Genomic DNA, 18,747 nt, shown 5'->3' with positions numbered 1-18,747 from the left:
TTAACAAATACTGTGGCCAAAATAATTAAATTATAGACATTTGAAAAAAAATGCTGTCAACCAAATACATTCCCTTCCTAGGTCTTCCTTTTTTTCCCCCTTTTCCTCTGTGCTCCAAGAACAGTTGAGCAAGCCTGGTATCTCGGTCAAATTTCTCCTTTCCTGTTTCCTGTACTTTATGTTTATGTTGAAAAGAAAAAACAATATTTTGAAGATGGTCAAAAGATATTGCTGGGGGACCTGTAAAAGTGTCATATATATATATAGGCTAGTCACATCTTAGACTGGCTAATGTAAGCAAAATGTTTGCTAATTAGTTTTATTACGACTTATGTAGATTAGCCAGCTAGTTGTGTTTTTCAACACAGATGAGCCTAGCACATAGCATATTAAAGCACAGGAAACAGGAGAGTAGAAAGTTGGCCAGGGTTCACCGAAAAGGCACAGGACTTCGGAAGAGTCAATTGTTACATTTAATGACTTTAAATTCACAAAATCATTTTAAAATCAATATTCTGTGTCAAAATAGTATTATTATTGTTAGTAAGTAACCATATATGTAGAGGGACAATGTACGGTCAATGGGTCATTATTGCAAAATTAACCTCTCAGTGTTGGATCCTGGATCCAGTCCTGGATCACCCTGTCAGGGTATATTTTACAATAAGAATCAGCTCACTGTGCATCATCCCTATAAATCTTAAACCGATATTGTGAACTGGCTTGCATGAAACATTTGAACAGCTATAACATGACCAATTTTTAAACATGTTTTCATACACCTGTACTAGAAGCCAATTTACTGCTCTTTAAGGACCCAGTGCACACGAGGACACTGAGCAGAAACTCCCTCTAAATGATCTGATAAGCAATGTCACACAGGTCTACAGTCATCTCTCCCTGGAATAAAGGCTTGGTGTAATTAGATGACACAGAGATGAAAAATTGAGTGATCAGTGTCTTGTATGTCTGTGATGCTGTGGATCTGCTACTAGAGGGAGAACCAAGAGGACTGACCAGCTCAGACCTGCACAGTTCACAGCAGATTGAACCCACTTCATTTCAAAGGCTCAATCATTCACAAGCATGGATAGGGTGAGGTTCACCACTTTGCAGAAAACTGCATGAGCAAATAGTTCAACAGTTTGTGTTTCTCAACACAAAACCGCAAGGAATTTGGAGAATTCATCATCTGCAATTCATAATATAATTAAAAGATTCAGAGAATCAGAAAATCTCTGTATGTAGGGACAAGGCCGAAAACCAACAGTGAGCCTGTGACCTTTGACCTGTCAGGTGGCACTGCATTAAAAACTGCATTAAAACTGGTTGGTCAACACAGTTTGTCATTGCATCTACAAATGCAAGTTAAGACTCTACCATGCAAAGTGAAAGCAATAAATGGACAACATCCAAAAACACTGCAGACTTCTCTGGCACTGACCTCACCTGAGGTGGACTGACGGTGAGTGGTAAAATGTGCTGTGGCCTGACGAGTCCACGTTTTTTGGAAACCATGGACATCATGTCCTTTGAACTCAAGAGTAGGACCATCCAGATTGTTACCTATGCTAACTTCAAACCCCAGCATCTGTGATAGCTTGGGAGAGTGTTAGTGCCCATGGCATCATGGGTAACTGTCACATCTGTGAAGGCCCCATTGGTGCTAAAAGGGACATACAGGTTTTGGGGCGACACATGCTGCCATCCAGACAACATCTTTTTCAGAGACGTCTCTGCTTATATCAGCAAGACAATGCCAAGATTTATTTAACAATAATGACACTCTCACTGTACATTGTACTGTTACTTACCAAAAAAAATCAATAATTTGACACAAAATATTAATTATAAAAATTATTTTACCACTCCTCCAGAGTCTATGATCAGAACTGGGTCCATAATGCACAACGAGCGGGTCATTATTGCAAAATAAACCCCAACATATAGGTTTATTTTGTCATAATGACCCGCTCACTGTACATTATCCCTTACATATAACTCTTTCCACTGTTGTTGTGGCTGTGGGCCTGCTGCTAGAGGGAGAACCAACAGGACTGAGTAACACATGAAGACCTGCACAGTTCACAGCAGTCTATGTGTGCCACTTCCTAGAATAAACCCACTTCACATGATCCAAACATTGTGAGGCTTATAAATCTACATCAGCCACAGAAATGTGCTGTATAAGGGAAGTACACCACAGTACACTGGGCTGTGCTGTAGCATCCTGACAGCTTTATTTAACGTAGCTGCTGTAAAAAGAAAGGGACATTTCTGCTCATGCCTCTCTTTTCTATCAACACTATAATCATCTAAAGCAAAATATTTAAAGGCTGCGGCTCCTCTGGCAGCCATCCGCCCCTTTGTCCTCCACACATATTTAGCCCTGCGCTGCTTTATGTCTGACTGTCATACATCCACGGACCCAACAACAGCTGGTACTCAAAGCAAACCGACAAAAAAAGAGCAAACGCACCTTTAATCTTGCCGTGGTGATCGCATCTTCATGTGCAGCCAGGCCACCGGGTCGCTCTGCATCCAGGCTTTCGATCTGCGTACAGCGATGAGGATCCCTGCGTGAAGCCCGGAGCCTGCGGAGGGGAAAAGGGACGGAGGGAGGGAGGCACGGCGGGGCAGGACGCCGAGGGGCTGGCTGGCTGGCTGGCCTGTGCACCCGGGGAGAGTCCGAGAGCAGTGATCAAACCTGATCCCCGGCACGGCTGCCCAAGCTCTCTGGGCGTGTGTTGTTTGCTGGTGAATGGGAGATGGTCAGCGCCACACCCCCTCCTCCTCACCATTTAAATGATATTTACTCCCACAGATCCATCCGTCCTCACTCCGGTGATTCATATTTTATTGTGTTGCAGCAGCAGAGTGTGAATTGCGTCATGGCGTTGCAGTATGTCTATAAGACGCGGGTTCCCCTCCACAAACAGCCCTGACTCCCAGTAACACAGGCTGCAACCACACAAGTGATCAGCTGGTGAAAACACTGTGGCTCAGAAATAAACTGTCTCTTTATCTTTTTTTTTGGATATCACTATATTTATTTATTTTTGTCAAAAAAAAAGTGTAAAGGCAAACCTACCACTGGATCACATCCAGCAGGTGCACAGTATTTCTAGTGGCCGGCAGAACCATCCGAATTTGGGCTCGTTTAATCTGATTATATTCGCTTGGACAGGCTGCCACCTACCGGGCGGATGTGATTACGTCAAGGAAAACTCTCAACGTGAGTCCTGCATCTCCTCCGCGCGCACAGAGGCGTCTGTCTGCGCCTGCGCTGCCTCCTCTCTCTCACCAAGGTTATTATAGCTAAGTAAAACCAGGCCTGAAAGTAACTGATTACAAATACTGTAATTAAGCAGACCTTTTGAGTACTTGTGCTTTTAGTATATTTTCAGGTCTGTACTTTTACTCATACTTGGGTCGTTCCTGACTACTGGTGACTTTTCCATCCCCATTATGTCTTAACTTAAAATAAATTAAATGTTTATTACCAAAAGCTTTCATTATAGATTGAGGTCTTCTTTATAACATTAACACAAATAAAGAATGTCATTTTTTTGTTCTTGAAATTTCCCTTTTTTATGGCACATAAATCCTTTTTTGTGAATCACAATTTTCATGCCATATGTTTGCAATATATTTATAAATAAATAGAAATATGTCTTCATTAATGTGTAGATCAAGTTAAAATCTGCATAATTATACATATATATCAATGCAAACCATAATTATTATTTATTATTTTTATAATTTACTGTGTCTATGTAATAGCGTTCCACTTGTTAGTTTGTGGTTTATTTACTTTATGAACGAAAAACAATACATTGCCCTATCAACTTTGTGTCTGATGATTTTTTTGCAGGTTTTATGATGTTAACCAGTATGTCCTACTCTTAAATTTCCAGCCTGTTGAAGAGTTGAACCATTAATGGATTACCATTGGACTGGTAAATTTCAGACTGGCATTTGAAATGATCACAAAGGACCACAAATAAAGTTATAGCATATGCTACATTATTCTTAAAATTTAATTTACATGATGGGGCGTAGTGTGTGTTTTGTTGCTCTTACTGGTCGAGCACACCTAACGTTTTATCTAGTTGGTTAACTTTAACTAAAATGAACTGAAAAAATTAAAAATAAAAGCTAATGAAGAATGCAAAACTATTATACTCCTGTCTCTTACTTGATATCACCTGTAAAATATTATTTATATGATGCCTCTGGGGTGAATCTCAGCAGCATGAGAGCAGAAGTCTGAGTGGTGAAGGCAGCCATCTAGTGGACATTGATGCTTCAGGCATGGCAAGGACTACAGTAAATCTCACAGTTTTATATTTTCTGACAGAAAATCAGGAATTTACTTTTCACTATATTTTCTTCTGAACCACCCAAAAATACAAAGGAGTAGTGATCAATATATTTTCAAAGACAATATTTGTTTTCAGCATCTTATTGGATAATGTTACTGGCTCTCCACCCTTTTTGTATGTCTTTACGGATGTTGTATGTCTCTTTGTTGTCATTTTGTGAGTCACTGTGGTCATTTGATGTCTCTTTGTAGTAATTTTGCCTCTCTCTCTCTTTTTTTTTTTTGTCATTTTGTGTCTCTTTGAAGTAATTTTAGAGCCACTTGAGTACTTGAGTACTGTACTTAAGTACATTTTTTGAGTAACTGTACTTTACTTGAGTATTTGTTTCTTGGAAACTTCTGACTTTCACTCCGCTACATTTCAAAGACAAATATTGTACTTTTGACTCCACTACATTTCTATGAAGGTTGTTGTTACTTTTTGACTGAGCACATCGTTGAAGTCAGCTGTTGCTGTTTTTCTTTTCTAAAATGCAATTGGTCACATGCTGTGTTCCTCACAGAGGGAAACCAATCACAGTAGCTCCTCTCAAATGGGACTGATGTAAATGCAGAAACATGTCCAGGCGCACTAACAAGAACAAGCAAGCTCTCCCTCTTTCATTCAAACAAAAAGCGGTAATGGTGACAGCAGGAGAAAGACTAAATTAAATCTCAAGATGTTATTATAATTATTCATTATTCCATGTAGCTTTTAAAGTTGGGTTTTTTTTCTCAGGGTGAAAAATACAGCATAATTCATGTATATATACTGCCTCTGAAGACAGAAAGAAATCTCAGTTATTTAACAGACTTGGAGAAATCCTTACAGTTGGCTTCAATCTCATTTTATGTGGTGATTTTAATACAGTTACATCAGAAAATGACAATAGTTGTCCTTTGTGTTTTTGATTGTATTTCTATGCTGAAGTTTTAATAGGTGTTTCTATAGGCTTTGTGTAGCAGAGTGGTTCTACAAGCATCAGTGCATCATTAGATGATTTCAGAGAGTTACAAGCTTCTGTAAATGCATCATGAAAACAATACAGCATGTATTGATATTAGAAAATGTATGTTGTAATTTGTACTTTTGAATACTTAAGCATTTTTAAAAACATGTACTTTTGAATACTTAAGCATTTTTAAAAACATGTACTTTTGAATACTTAAGTATTTTAGTACTTTAACTCAAGTAAAATTTTGACTGAGCAATTTTCACTTGTAGTTGAGTAATATTTGACCAGGAGTATCTATACTTTGACTCAAGTACTGGGGTTGAGTACTTTGTCCACCACTGATTAGAGCAGGACCCTGCTCACACGGGAGGACACAACTGGTTTGTGGATTAGCAGCACCACCCTCAGGCCGGAGTGAGTTTTGTTTCAGATGTCATTTTTAAACCATAGAAAGGGAGAGTGTAGTTAGTGTAGTGTACACACTTTTTGCTGGAGCATCAGTAATTCAGTGGGTTCTTTGTGCTAGATCTTTCAAACTTTGATACACAGTACTTGTCCACTACAAATAAAACTGACTTTGACATCTGCCACACAATCACAGATTACCTGAGTTAATGTCAAATACAAAGACTTCAGTTTTTACAGCCTATTATTGGGTGAGTTGTAACCAGGGCAGGAATTTGGCCTTGTGCCTCTCAAAACATGATCTGCCTTGCAGCCACAGTGGCCTTGATACCCCAGCCACACTGCCCAACTGATTTTGCCATTTTCTCTACTGCTTCTTTCCTGTCAATACATTTTTTATTTTTTTTTTACACATCTGTGACTTTGTGTTCTGAGATTCTGATTGGGCAACATCAATTGAAATGCTATTCACATAACCAGTATTGGGTTAGATTTTGAACCTGGTGGAAGCACAGGAAAACCAGACAGTTTAAATGTGATACTGAGTCACAGCAGAGACCGAATGTTCAGGATAAGTAAAGGGAGCATGTGAATATGGACAGAAATTTCAACATGATGTAAACTTTCTTTGACTACGAAGCGTAGGGCTCCTACAGTTCTGTAGTTTACACTGCAGACTGGAGTCTCTGTTAACAGAGACAAACAGTGGGATCTGTGTCATATGCTTGTCTCCTCTTCATTAGCACTACTGGATGCATTATATTCAGATAGTAACTCATTATATATTGCTCTCTATTTAGTGTGATGTCATTATATTGACTGACTGATTTCCAGTGTTCCTGTACTTAGTGTTAAGTAAGGGAAAATTTAACTAAAAATCAAACCAACCTTACAATACAATACAACCAATACAATGAATGTAAGGTACACGTTTGATTAAAAAAATTTAAAAGTTTATTTTCTTACCTAAAAATCAATTTTTGGTCATGAAAGCCACTACTCTGAGCTCAAAAAAGAAATGGGAGTAAACAGTACCTCAGCTCTTTTCTGACTGGTTGAACCGATCTTGTAATTTTCATTTATCATTCTTGTAGGTCTAAATTGATTCTTCAATTCTCCAGTTACAATGGAAAATCTGTAGCCTGTACACACAGTTAAAGTTGTAATATTTCATCAACTAAAATATGCATCATAGTCTATGTTTATGGCTCAGCGCCTTTTCCTCTAAATTTTGCTGATGGCTAATTTTGAGTCTCCCCAGCTGTGGATGCCAAATCCAAAAAGGAAAAGTCTCAAATGAAGCTGTTTAATCAATGCTGCTGCTGACAGATTTTTGTCTTTCCTATCAAAATGGCTCTTTTAATAATAAAGGCTGCTAACCCCTGGGTTAAACTGACAACCCAGTGTTATAACACTCCCCAGTCTCTCCTACGTCTATATTCATCTGTTGTTTTCGCTGACGTGTATGTGAGGTTTAAAAAAAAAAAAAAAGAAAAGAGGAAATGCACAAAAGAAAAAAAACAAGCTGGGTCAATTATCAGTAATATAACAGGGGCTTGGCCTTTTGTAAGGTTTCAGTAGCTCTCTCTACCTCTCAAAAAAGTTATTTAACATTATGATTCACATCAAAGCACTCAGGACCCCTGCTGCTAAACTCAAAGGCCAGACAGCCCATCTCCACTCTGACGCTCTAATAACCATCCCTTTATGAAGTTCATAAAACCCACTCCTCACTAGATCACTGCAGATGGTGGAGCAGGCTAATAGCTGGAAAAGTAGCACCGACTGCCACCTCGTTTGGACTCCTTTGAACTGAACGCAGATTGAACGGGGGCGGGGGGGCAACCATATGCATGTTATGTGTGTATTTGAAAGGACTAAATCTGTCAGTGTATACGTGTATGTGTGTGTGTGTGTGTCCTCGTCCTTATCCTGTCACAGCGGGGGACAGACATGAAAGCCTTTCTACACTGTTTGGTAATTGCAAAGACCTCCGTTCTGCCTTAACAGCATAAGAGACGACAACCTCATCAGGACACGGTCGAATCCACACATCAACACACACACACACTCTCATAGTGTACATATGTGCACACACCTTTGGGGCAGCTGACCAATCAATAGTCTTGACTGTGTAAAAGTACACAGAAGAGTGTACAGGGCGCTTTTTCTTTTCCACACAGGCCTTTCTTTGTTGTGTGTAACCTTTTGATCTAAATGAGAAAAAACGGGGGCTTAGGTAGGCCAATGTGTTTGAGAGGAGAGGTTATGCTAAAAGGGGTAGAGGGGGGTGAGTTGCCACCTTTTCATCTTACCTCTCCTCTGTTCAGCTTTATAACGAATGTCAACGCTGATAACAAAGCCTCATTTGCATATCATAATCCCCATCTCTCGACCTTCTGATCAGGTGTACTTGGAAGTACGGCTGTGTTCTTTCAAAAAAAAAAAGAGAGAGAAAAAGATAGAGCGCAAGAGAGGAAAAAACTCTGTTCACTTTGAAAGCTGTTTGAAGTTCTCTGCCAGAGTTCAAATAACACTAAAACATGTGCATGGCATTGAGTGGCTGATTTGTATTAAAAAGAAGAAAGGCGGAGGGATGGAGGGATGAAAGGAGGTCAGGGAGGGGAGGCTGAGGGAACTTTCTGGGGCTTGTAAGGCCAAAATCCTCTGGATCTCCTGTCACTACACATGCTGAAGAGTGCATTCAATCCTTGGACTTAAACATGATGTGTTAAAGGTCCAGTGTGTAAGAATTACAGGGATTTATTGGCTGAATGTGCCAGACATAGAAAATGTTCAGTGTATGTGTTCATCAGTGTATAATCATAGAAGTCATTATATTTACCTTGCTAGTGAGCACCAACCAGGATTTCAGTGCTGATTTCCAGTTGAAATCAATTGGTTGAAATTGATATTTGGTTAGTTTCAACATCAATGCGTCACACAACACAGACTTGGTTCATCATTTGGATCATTTGTTCAGTTGTAGGTTGAAAGAGAGACTATATTGATTAGTGTGAAGGCATTTCTCCAAAGTCGTATTTTACTGAAAAAGGGTTCTGGATGAAACCTTTCACAGATGGTTCTAGGTACAACGCTATATGTTGTCTTCTAGTTAGAACTCTCTGCAAGGCTTCCAAGTGGAAACTTTATTTAAAAAAAAGTTTTAGAAAGAACCAAAAAGGGTGCTCTTGTGGGGACAAGCTGAAGAACCCTTTATGGTTCTAGTTAGCACCTTTATTTCTAAGAATGTAGACACTAATCTTACTCTGACCCTGACAAAAATGTTTTCTTTTTCCTTCAGATTTTGTTTTTGTGTTGCATAAAACAATCTTGAAGGTTCCTGAATGGCAGGGGATTGAAATGTTATCTAATGTTATCTTGATCATCCCAGCAGCTTCTTTCCTTTTTGTCCCATTCAGGCTTCACGCTAACAAATAGCTGAGTGAAGCTCCTCCGCCGGGCTTCAAAGGAGCTGCTGCTGGGTGATGGCAGGCCGGGGAAAGGAGGCGTGGACTTGTGGCACGGCTTACGGCAGAGGTCAAGGTGTGTGTCTGTGTGTGTCTGTGTATAAGTGTTATTAGCAGCTCTGCATGTCATAGCAACAGATCCAAAGGTCACAGACCACCCCAACTGTGTGTTCACACACTTCATCATCTACCGTCACACCGATCAATAGTGGCTGGACTGTTCATACAGGGCAGAGGGGTTGGATTGCTACCAATACGCTATGTTTCTGCCTTCTCTCTGTCAGATACTCCTTCTTGGCTTGAACACACTGTTCTCAGCAGCCTACAGTTTCTGAATCCCGGTTGTGAAGACCAGACGTCCTTTCCCATGAGTGAAGAGGGCCTCCAGCAGAGCTGCTTCAGCTCCTCCACATTCTCATAGTCCTCGGTTTGGCCGTAGTTGTAAAGCTGGGCCCTGGGAGTCGCCCGCCTCCACTCTGATCCACTCAGCCCGGCTCTGCAGCAGAGGCTGTCCTGCCAGCTCCTTTATCCCAGCTACCGCACACACAGGGCGGGCAAAGCCAGACTGACAGTCCCCCGCTGCCTCCAGAGCCTCCGTCTCATTTCTCCCTGTAGCCGCCCACCACCCCTCTCAGCTTTTCAATCTTCGAAGCAATTAGAAGGAGATCCCTTTCTTTTGTCGTCTATCCGTGGAAAGAAGAAAAGCGAGAGAGTGAGAAAAAAAGAAGAAGGAGGGCCAAGTTGTTGGTGGTGGTGGAGCTCAGGCCTAGCCAGGAGCCACTTGTGAAGCACTGGGTATTAGGACTCACATGGTTTGTTTGGAAAGGCTTCTCCAGGGGCCAAAGTGGGATTACGTTGCAGATTGCAAGTTCCCATGGAAGGGGCCTATACCAGCGAGGGCTTTGGTGGGTGGGTTTCAGGTTGGGGGCCATAGAAGAGGTCTTTATGAGTTTGGGGTCTGTCTGAATGGAAAGGGCCAACTCCCAGCATGCTAGCCCTCCATTTTAGATGGACACAGAGAGGCTATTGAAGTTACCCAGACATCCCCCCTTTATTTCTATCCTTTTCTCTCCCTCTCTCTCTGCTCTTGAAGGCTTAGCTGTTTGCCAGTCAAGAAGAGAGTAAAAGACTTATTCTTGTGTTCATTTTTCAGGATGAAAATACCATCTGTGATTTTGAGCAAACATAATATGATATGACTGCTTCAACCACAGTGTCTGACATTAAAGCCGTGGCTCTTAAACCACAAGGAGATCACCTTGAATTGGTTCAGTTGAACTTAGCTGAAATTTAGCTGAAATCATATTAAAATAAAGTTTTTAAGACCATCTTTGAAGACTGAAAATGATTCAAGCAACAGTTGTTCTTAATCCTAAATTATTCTAAGGTTTCTAAAGGTTTCCAAAAAAGGTTCTTCCTGAAGGGCTGAGGTTCTACCCAAAACCGTTTGCTTCTGGAGAACCCTTGACTGTAGAAAGGGTTTGTCAAAGGTTCTTTGTAAGAGCAACAGTTCCATTAGCCCTTGAAACCCTTGAAGAACTCTTTCATCAAGAGTTTGTCAAGGGTTTTACTGTAATATAAAAGGGTTCTTGGCAAAGCCCCCTGACTGGGTTCTGGATAAATCCCTTGGAATATTAAAAGGTTCTCTTTAGAACCCCCTCTGTATGTTCTAGATAAAATATTTGGAATATAAAGAAGTTCTTGGTAAAATCCCTTGAGTGTGTTATAATTAAAACCCCTCAGTTATCTCAGTTAAACAGCACATATTAGGTTTGTAACCTGGGTGATATTTCTCTTACAATCAAGCAAGTTCTGTGTATTAATTATTAACTAAGTACTTTTTTAAAAAGGCAATACTGGATCACAACATTTCAGCAGCAATGAAAGAATGTTAAAAGAAAAGGAAACAAGAACAACAGACAATCATATGAAGAGAGAAAAAGGATGAGAGGGACCCGAGGGACCCTGGTGAGGCCTTTGAAGCTGCATCATACTGTTATTTTCTCTAATATGTGATCAGATGCTGGAGAGAACCATTTAAAACTGCCAAAGAAAAAACAGAGAGCCTTTAACGCGATCAATTGTGTGGGGGAAAAAAATGGATTCCTCAACTTGAGTGATAAAGCTCATGTGTTTAGAAATAAGATGAGAGAGTTTAGATGCAGTGGGAGTGCAGGACTAAAATATGTTAAAGTGTATTAAAGGACACATCCAACACATCAAAATGAATGCCAAAACGGTACGCAATTCAGTCAGGCTTATTTATACCTAGTATTAAAATGTGATCTGTATCTGGATCTGTTATCCAGATTCATGTGCGGGGTGCGTTTACACCTACCTAAGATCTGAATATAACACAAACCAGGCTGCCTTCATATCTTGGCTGGCAGGTCTGAAAACATTCCAACCACAAGTATTTACACTCTGTATTAATATGCATCGTTCCTTAACTGGACAACATGTCTGGGTACAGATCACATTTTAATACCAGGGGTAAAAGAGGTGTCAGTTTCTCCACCTAAGAGACTATCTAGATGCAAAAACTCAGAAAATGTTTTTTTGATTTTTTTTTATCATCTGAAAAGTCAGACCTTGTGGTGGACATATAGCCAGTCAATCGATCAAACTGTATTAGTATAGTCTAAGGTATTTGTGTACACTGGTGACTAGGAAACAGTATTTTAAAGATAGTAAAGCTATAATATTTTTTCATTAAAAAAAAACAGTGTACCAGTATATTGTGTCTGCAGTGGAGGCACGTAACTCCACCCTCTAGTGTTGAGCTTTTGGTACTACACACTGGATTTTGTTCCTTATGTAGAGTTTCTTTCAAATCAACAGGTGAGTTTTTTAACACATGTAAGCAGAAGTAGAATGTACCAAAGTACAGGTACCTAGAGTACCTTACTTTACCTTCACTTTATGCTTCTACTCTGTTATAATGTACATCTCAGAAGCAAATATTATGTATTATAGAATGCTTTTTACTCCACCACATTTGTCTGACAGTTTTAGTTACTACTTACCTTATAGATTACAGTTTTTCCAGTGAAAACCACATATCTCTAAATTTGGTGATTTTGAAAGGGATAAACTGAGGGATGTGTGAATGGGCTGAAAAACTCTCCTACTTCCTTTAAATCCCCATCTGGAAAATGTATGTAAAGCTGAAAACATTGATGTTTTTCTGAGCTTGTAACAAGTTGACTTATTAGGTTCTCACAAGACAGCAACATTGAAACGTTTGATAATCTTATAGAATATGATACTGCTATAGATCTAATTACAAAACAATATATAATGTATTTAAAATGAGCTCATCCTCAAACATCTATAATAATGCATCATACACATTAATACTAAATACACTGCTGCTTACAGGTATCATTATTCCATTCTTCTGAACATTATATCTCAAAAACACCTTGAGCGATTGTCTTCAAACCTGGCACAAATGACCACTTGGACTCAACTATGAACTGATTAGATTTCGGTGGTTAAGGTCAAAGGTCAGGCTCATAGTGACCTCATGTCTGTCCCATTCTTGTGAATGCGATATCTCTGGATCGCCTTGAGGGAATTTCTTCAAACTTGGCGCAAATGTTTACTTGGGCTCAAGAATGACCTGATTACATTTGATGGTCAAAGGTCACTGTCACTCTCATGAATGAAATATCTCAGGAACGCTTGGATGGAGTTTCTTCAAATTTGGTACTAAGGTCCACTTGGACACAAGGATGAACTGAATAGAATTTGGTGGTCCAAGGTCACTGTAACCTCATGCCCATCAAATTCTCATGAACACAATATCCCAGGAACCTCTGAGTGAAATTTCTCCAAATTCGGTACAAACATCCACTTAGACTCAAGAATGAATCGTTTAGATTTTTGTTTGGTGAAAAGTCAAGGTCAGTGTGACCTTAACAAATAAGTTTTTGCCATAACGCAAAAATTCTGAAACTAATTATGAAGTCTTTCACACAAATTTCTAATAGGATATTTTAAGTATTGGAGAGTAACTACTTACATGCAACTAGTTACATATAATGACATTACAAAATAATTGTAATTGTAATCTGTTAAAGTTATTGTGAAATAACTTTCACTATTAAATTGCAGTTACTAATCAAAAGACTGGTGACTACAAAGGGGTCATATTCAAATATTCTTTTTGGGTTTCCCAGTGAAGATCTGCATTTTACTGAGTGAACACTTCTAGTGTTGTATTTAAAACATTTTCAGATGTGATGTGCAATTGAGTGTACATTAAAACAGAATATATAATGACTAAAAATCCAAGGCTACAGGCTACAGTTTGCAAATCAAAAAGCTAAAAAATCAAAACAAACAACACGATGATCTAATACACTGACATCCTGATTTTACTCAAGATCTGCTGTACTGCACATATTAAACATACAGCTTCTTCAGTGTAATTATAATCATAGCTTTAAAGAGCAAAACAGCATCAGTGCAAAATCAAAAACACTTATGAAATTGTGATGAAAACTTTCATTTCACTTAATGTGACTCAATAATTTTAGCTTTTGTAAGAAATGCTCCAGTTCAGGCTTGATATGTGGAAGCCATCACCACTCGAACTTATGAATCAGCATCATCGCTCTCCAGATGTCTCCCACCCCTTACCCTCCTCTTTCTCCTGCCCTTCAATCTTTCCTGTCACCTATAGACCCCCCCAGCACCCCATCAGTCTCTGTCTGCAGACCAAACAGCCTCGCTCCCCCTCTACTCTCCCCCAACCCCCTCCAGCCATATCCCTTTGAGGTGTGCCGCCGCAATGCATAAATACATAAATCTGGTGTCAGTGTATGCATGTGTGTGTGTGTGTGTGTGTGTTGGGGGATGTCAACATATAGACGACAGGCCGGCAACCCCACAGGCAGACCCCCTTTCATGTGTCACCAGATCACAGACGCTCAGTGTTTACACACCAGACCCATCCAGACACACAACCAGACCCCTCCCAACTCTACCCCGGCCGTGTCCCCCAGAACCTGTCACCCTGGCTGGGGAAGCTCGGGGACAAAGGCTGGGAGTCAACCTGGTGGTGGTGCCAGACTGGCTCTCTGATCTGACCGACTGCCACAGACCTGATGGGAGATACGACCGGAGGTCGGAGGTCAAAGGGGCCATAAAAAAGTCAGCTGATCTCATCCAGTTTGGCTCCATCTTCAGCCACCCTCCTCCAACACACACTTGATTTAAAGGGATAGTTCGGATTATTTGAAGTTAGGGCTGGGTATCGAACTTTGATAGTTTTATGGCACGGAACAAATAGCTTCAGTGCTATCGAATATCGAAAAATGCCCTGTCACTCTATACCACATTTTAATACATAAGGAGTAAATCTCATCAATGATGACACTGTGATGTTTTTTTTTTTATTTTAAACATGGTAGACGTGCAGAAAAAACACTATGATATGACCAGAGGTGTTGATTGTTGTTTTTTTTTTTGTTTTTTTACCACTAGGTCTTTGAACAGCTTCTTCCTTAAAAGTGAGCAATTGTATTGTAATGTGTCATTTAATTTTGTTACGTTGAAATGGATTTGGTATTGAAAAAAGTATTGTTCAGGAACTGGTAATGAAGCCAAGGTACTGGTATCATCGGTACTGAAAATTATAGTATACACAGCCCTATTTAAAGTGGGGTTGTGTGAGGTCAGTGTTTTACCTACAGCAGATGGCAGGCGGCTCCAGTTTGGAGGCAGAAAGGAGCACCAGCACAGCAGCTAAGCAATGAATTGCTGTGGTCTAGAGGGTGACACAGGAGTGGATTTTCACTCCTGTCCCTTCCCAATCCAATGACAGAGTAAAAAAAAAAACTGTTGTAAAAAACAGAAATTACTACTCTACATCTACTGATGTCAGTTTGTGTGTTATTGTGAGATTTCAGTGAATCAAAATAACCCTTTTAAACCCCAAAGTCACACATTAATACAAACAAAATATCTGATTGAGGCAACCTTAAGGCAGCAACTCCTGTGTTATGTATCCTGAAAAAAATTACTGATTTTTGCCAATGGAGTTTTGCTGAGTGAAAAAGAGCTAAATTTAGCTAATGTAATGGGATGTCCTGTATAGCATACACAAAAAGTAGGTAAAAAAAAAAGTGGTTTCCTACACCAGTGCTCCTGCTGCTTCTCCAAACTGTGAGCCTTGCACCCACCAAAAAATCAGGACTATCCCTTTAATGTTGTGTGATTACAGTGATTTGGTTTTTAGGTCACTAAACCTCAGTCTGACAGAAGTCACACAACCAAAACACATCATTATTCCAGTGCCAGGATGTGATTTCATCGGCTAGAGACTCTTCTTTCACAAAACACTTTCATATCATCACCGTCTTCAGCTTGCAAACCTCTCAGAACGTCACACAAGAAACTGTTGCTAACAGACTGTTAATGCAGGAATTTGAGCACAATGATAATTTGTGCAGTTTTAAAATTCTGTCAACTTAAACTACTTTCACACATGAAAGATGTATCTCTGCATCAGTGCATTCAGAAATGCCGACTGAGAAAACAAGAGCAGAGGATCAAAATCAAATCAGGACAGCATGACGATAGCGTTTGCTTTCCATAAAACAGCTGAATTCAACTTGAAGTTCTGCTGTAACAACACTGAATCATTTTCTTCCTCCCTGAAACAAAAAGAAAGGTAAAAGAAAACGAGACGAAAGGAAAGTAGCAGAAAACAACAAAGCTAAAGGAAGCATTTTATCCCGCTGTGTTAAATTGGGTGTGACTACGAACGATTCGGAGGCCCTGAAAAGGATGAGAAAATACACCCACCCACCCACACACACGCACACACACACACAACAAAAACAAATTAACATCTAAAATGCTCCGGCTCGTTTCAACCGTTCACTTCAAACCGTCATCAGGCCTCTAATGGGGGCCAAGTTCAAAGCTCCACTAGACTCCCGCTGCTTTGCCGAGATGGAGGAACAACACTTCCGTCTCCCTCTCCTCGTTTGTTTATCCTTTGCTTTGCTCTCTTCCCTGCTTCCATCTCTCTTTCATTGCTTCCTTTCTTCATTTTTCATCCCCCTTTTTCTCTGCTGTTGTCAGGCCTGGGAGTAGCATTTTACATGTAATGGGATTACATAATTAGTGCTCAAAAAGGTAACTGTATTCCATTACAATTACAGAAAAGGGATTACTATCTTAAAATTCATTTTAAAATAAAGAGGAATGTACTACCGTTAGCATAGACCAACCACTGACGCAGCTACACAGATCAATATGTCAATAAATACTACTGCTACTACAGAAAAACATGTCTGTGGATGATGTGTGGATACAAACATTAGCCCCAAAATTACATTACAGCAGCTTATTTGAAGTTTGAGTGTGAAAAGTGAATACCTACTTAACAAAGTATATTTAATTGTGCCTAATTGCCACCATTAAACAGTAGTTACATGACTTTAATATTGTGATCTGACTGCATTTTTAACAGGCATTTAGTAATTCTATTGGAATTCATTTTTAAAGTAACCATTCAAACACTGGCTATCACACTGTCTCCTTCTCTTATTCCATTTTCAGTATTCGTTCTGCAGTACATTCGGTTCTCTGCAGACCCCCTTGCTCTCGCGTTCTCCCTCTTTGTATCTCAATCCGCCTTTCATCATGTATGCCAGTCTTTCAAATCTGACAGACATTGATCAGCACGCAGCAGCGGGGATGCTGTCCTGGTGCAAGTTTGTTCAGAGAGCCCAACATCTAACCCTGGATATCCAAACAGAGCCTTGAACAGCGAGCTCTCAAAAGACAATCGCTGGTCCGAGATAGACAGTTGCTCAGCACTGCCCTGCAGATATCTGCCAGGATCAAAAACCCTTCCCGTCTCCCCCCACTCTTTCTCTCCCCTCGCCTCTCTCTCCCGCTCTCCCCCTTTTTCTCTTTCGAAGATGGCACTTCCACAAATGTTTAACTCCAGCTATCTGCTCATTAAGAGGTCTTCAAAGCCTTCCATTGATGTAAAAGCATCCATTTGAATTTGTAATCACCCTTTGCTGTACGGCTGCTGCGCTCAGCGTAATTTCCCCCGGATTTTCTGATAGCCGGCTCAAAGAGCTAACAACCCGTTTTCTCCTCTCCGAGTAGCAGGAGAAAGAAAGAAAAGGACTTTATCAAACTTTTGGAAGCAGGGAGGTGCGTATTTGTGAAGGCCTTGGGTTTGTTTATATATGCTGACAAAGAAAGTAAGAATATATAGAAATTCACTCTGCCGACAACGCTCACAAGAAGATAAGAGTGGTGAGAAAAACCCACTAGAGCTGGATAAGGTTTGTTTGAAGATTAAAGTTCTGTCATCGTCATAGAACAGGCTATTTTCTTGAAAGGCACTTATATGGACCAAAAATTGGTTTGTCTATAGGGAGCGCCTTTAACTGATATTGCCTTTAATGGTAGGGTTTTTTTTTTAATATATTCCACTGCGCAAACTTTAAGGTGTCTGAAGCTGTGAGAAAACACACTTTGCCCACCTGATACATTTTAAAAGAATGCCAAGCAACACATTCGGTAGCGACCTGCATGCATATTTAGCTCAAACATCCTCTGTGTGTTGAGATGATGGAGAGCCAAGCTCTGTCACTCCATCACGACACCAAGAAGAAAATATTAAAAAAAAAAAAAAAAGGCAGAAAAAGAGGAAGAAATCCGTCAGATCCTTGAGGCAGAAGAACATACCTTTACATCTGGATTTCCTCACAGGAAGGAAGTGTTTGAAATCTAATACATAAACATTATTCCCCCGACTCGCCAGTTTTCCCTTCACCTGCAGAAAAACAGGCTCTTCTTCTGAGCCACAACACAGTCCTCCTTCAGTAGGTTCAATAAGAGGGCTGACTGGGATTTGGCTCCTGCCATGTTTCATCAAACACACTTGTCTTCAGCCATCGCAGGCCTGTCTGTCAGTCAAACAGCTGCTCATAAATAGCACTTCCCCCAGGTTTCCACTGCTGTCTTCTGAAATGTGGATATTAAGTTGGAGTTAAAAAGAATTTACAGTTGAATTCTCGGGATGGACTCAGAGCTAAAGACAACTGGGAAATATGGCCTGCTAATGCTAACACAAAACCACTTATACTACTGCTAATACTCATGCAATGCCAATAGGCCTACAAAACTAACATTAAAGGAAACAACATTGGTTTTCTTTTTGTGGCTTGGTCACATTGCACTGAAATGTGGATATTGCATTAGAGTTAAAAAAGAGTTTACACTCGAAATCTCAGGACTCACAGCAAAAGACAACTGGGACATGTGTCTTAAAGGCTGCTAAAGCTAACGCAGAACCACTAATGCTACTGCTAATACTCTCACATTACTGAAAGGCCTATAAAACTAGCATTAAAGGCGACGACACGGGTTTTCTTTTTGTGGCTCGGTTCGTACTCATCAAAATAATTGCTGAGGTGTTGGGGCAACAAAGAGCAGTCAGACGATCATTAAAGGATTAAACAAGCTAGTTAAATGTGTTTGGAAGAGAAAACAAAGGTTAGTGGTCAGATTG

General features: G+C 40.1%; 1 protein-coding gene across 1 annotated transcript in view; it reads right to left on the bottom strand.

Annotated features, from left to right (window-relative positions):
* tex2 (testis expressed 2) overlaps positions 1 to 2,977 on the bottom strand; it is a 40,701-nt gene extending 37,724 nt beyond the window's left edge. Inside the window, exon 1 of the mRNA XM_084743813.1 lies at positions 2,480 to 2,977. The gene's annotated coding sequence lies outside the window, so the exon portion shown is untranslated. The remainder of the gene's footprint in view (positions 1 to 2,479) is intronic.
* Between the last annotated feature and the right edge of the window lie 15,770 nt (positions 2,978 to 18,747).

This window comes from Lutjanus erythropterus, chromosome 19, assembly GCF_056507025.1.
Source record: "Lutjanus erythropterus isolate fLutEry1 chromosome 19, fLutEry1.hap2, whole genome shotgun sequence".
Taxonomy (NCBI): domain Eukaryota; kingdom Metazoa; phylum Chordata; class Actinopteri; order Lutjaniformes; family Lutjanidae; genus Lutjanus; species Lutjanus erythropterus.
Note: the sequence above shows the minus strand (reverse complement) of the source record. Positions and strands in the feature narration are given on the sequence as shown.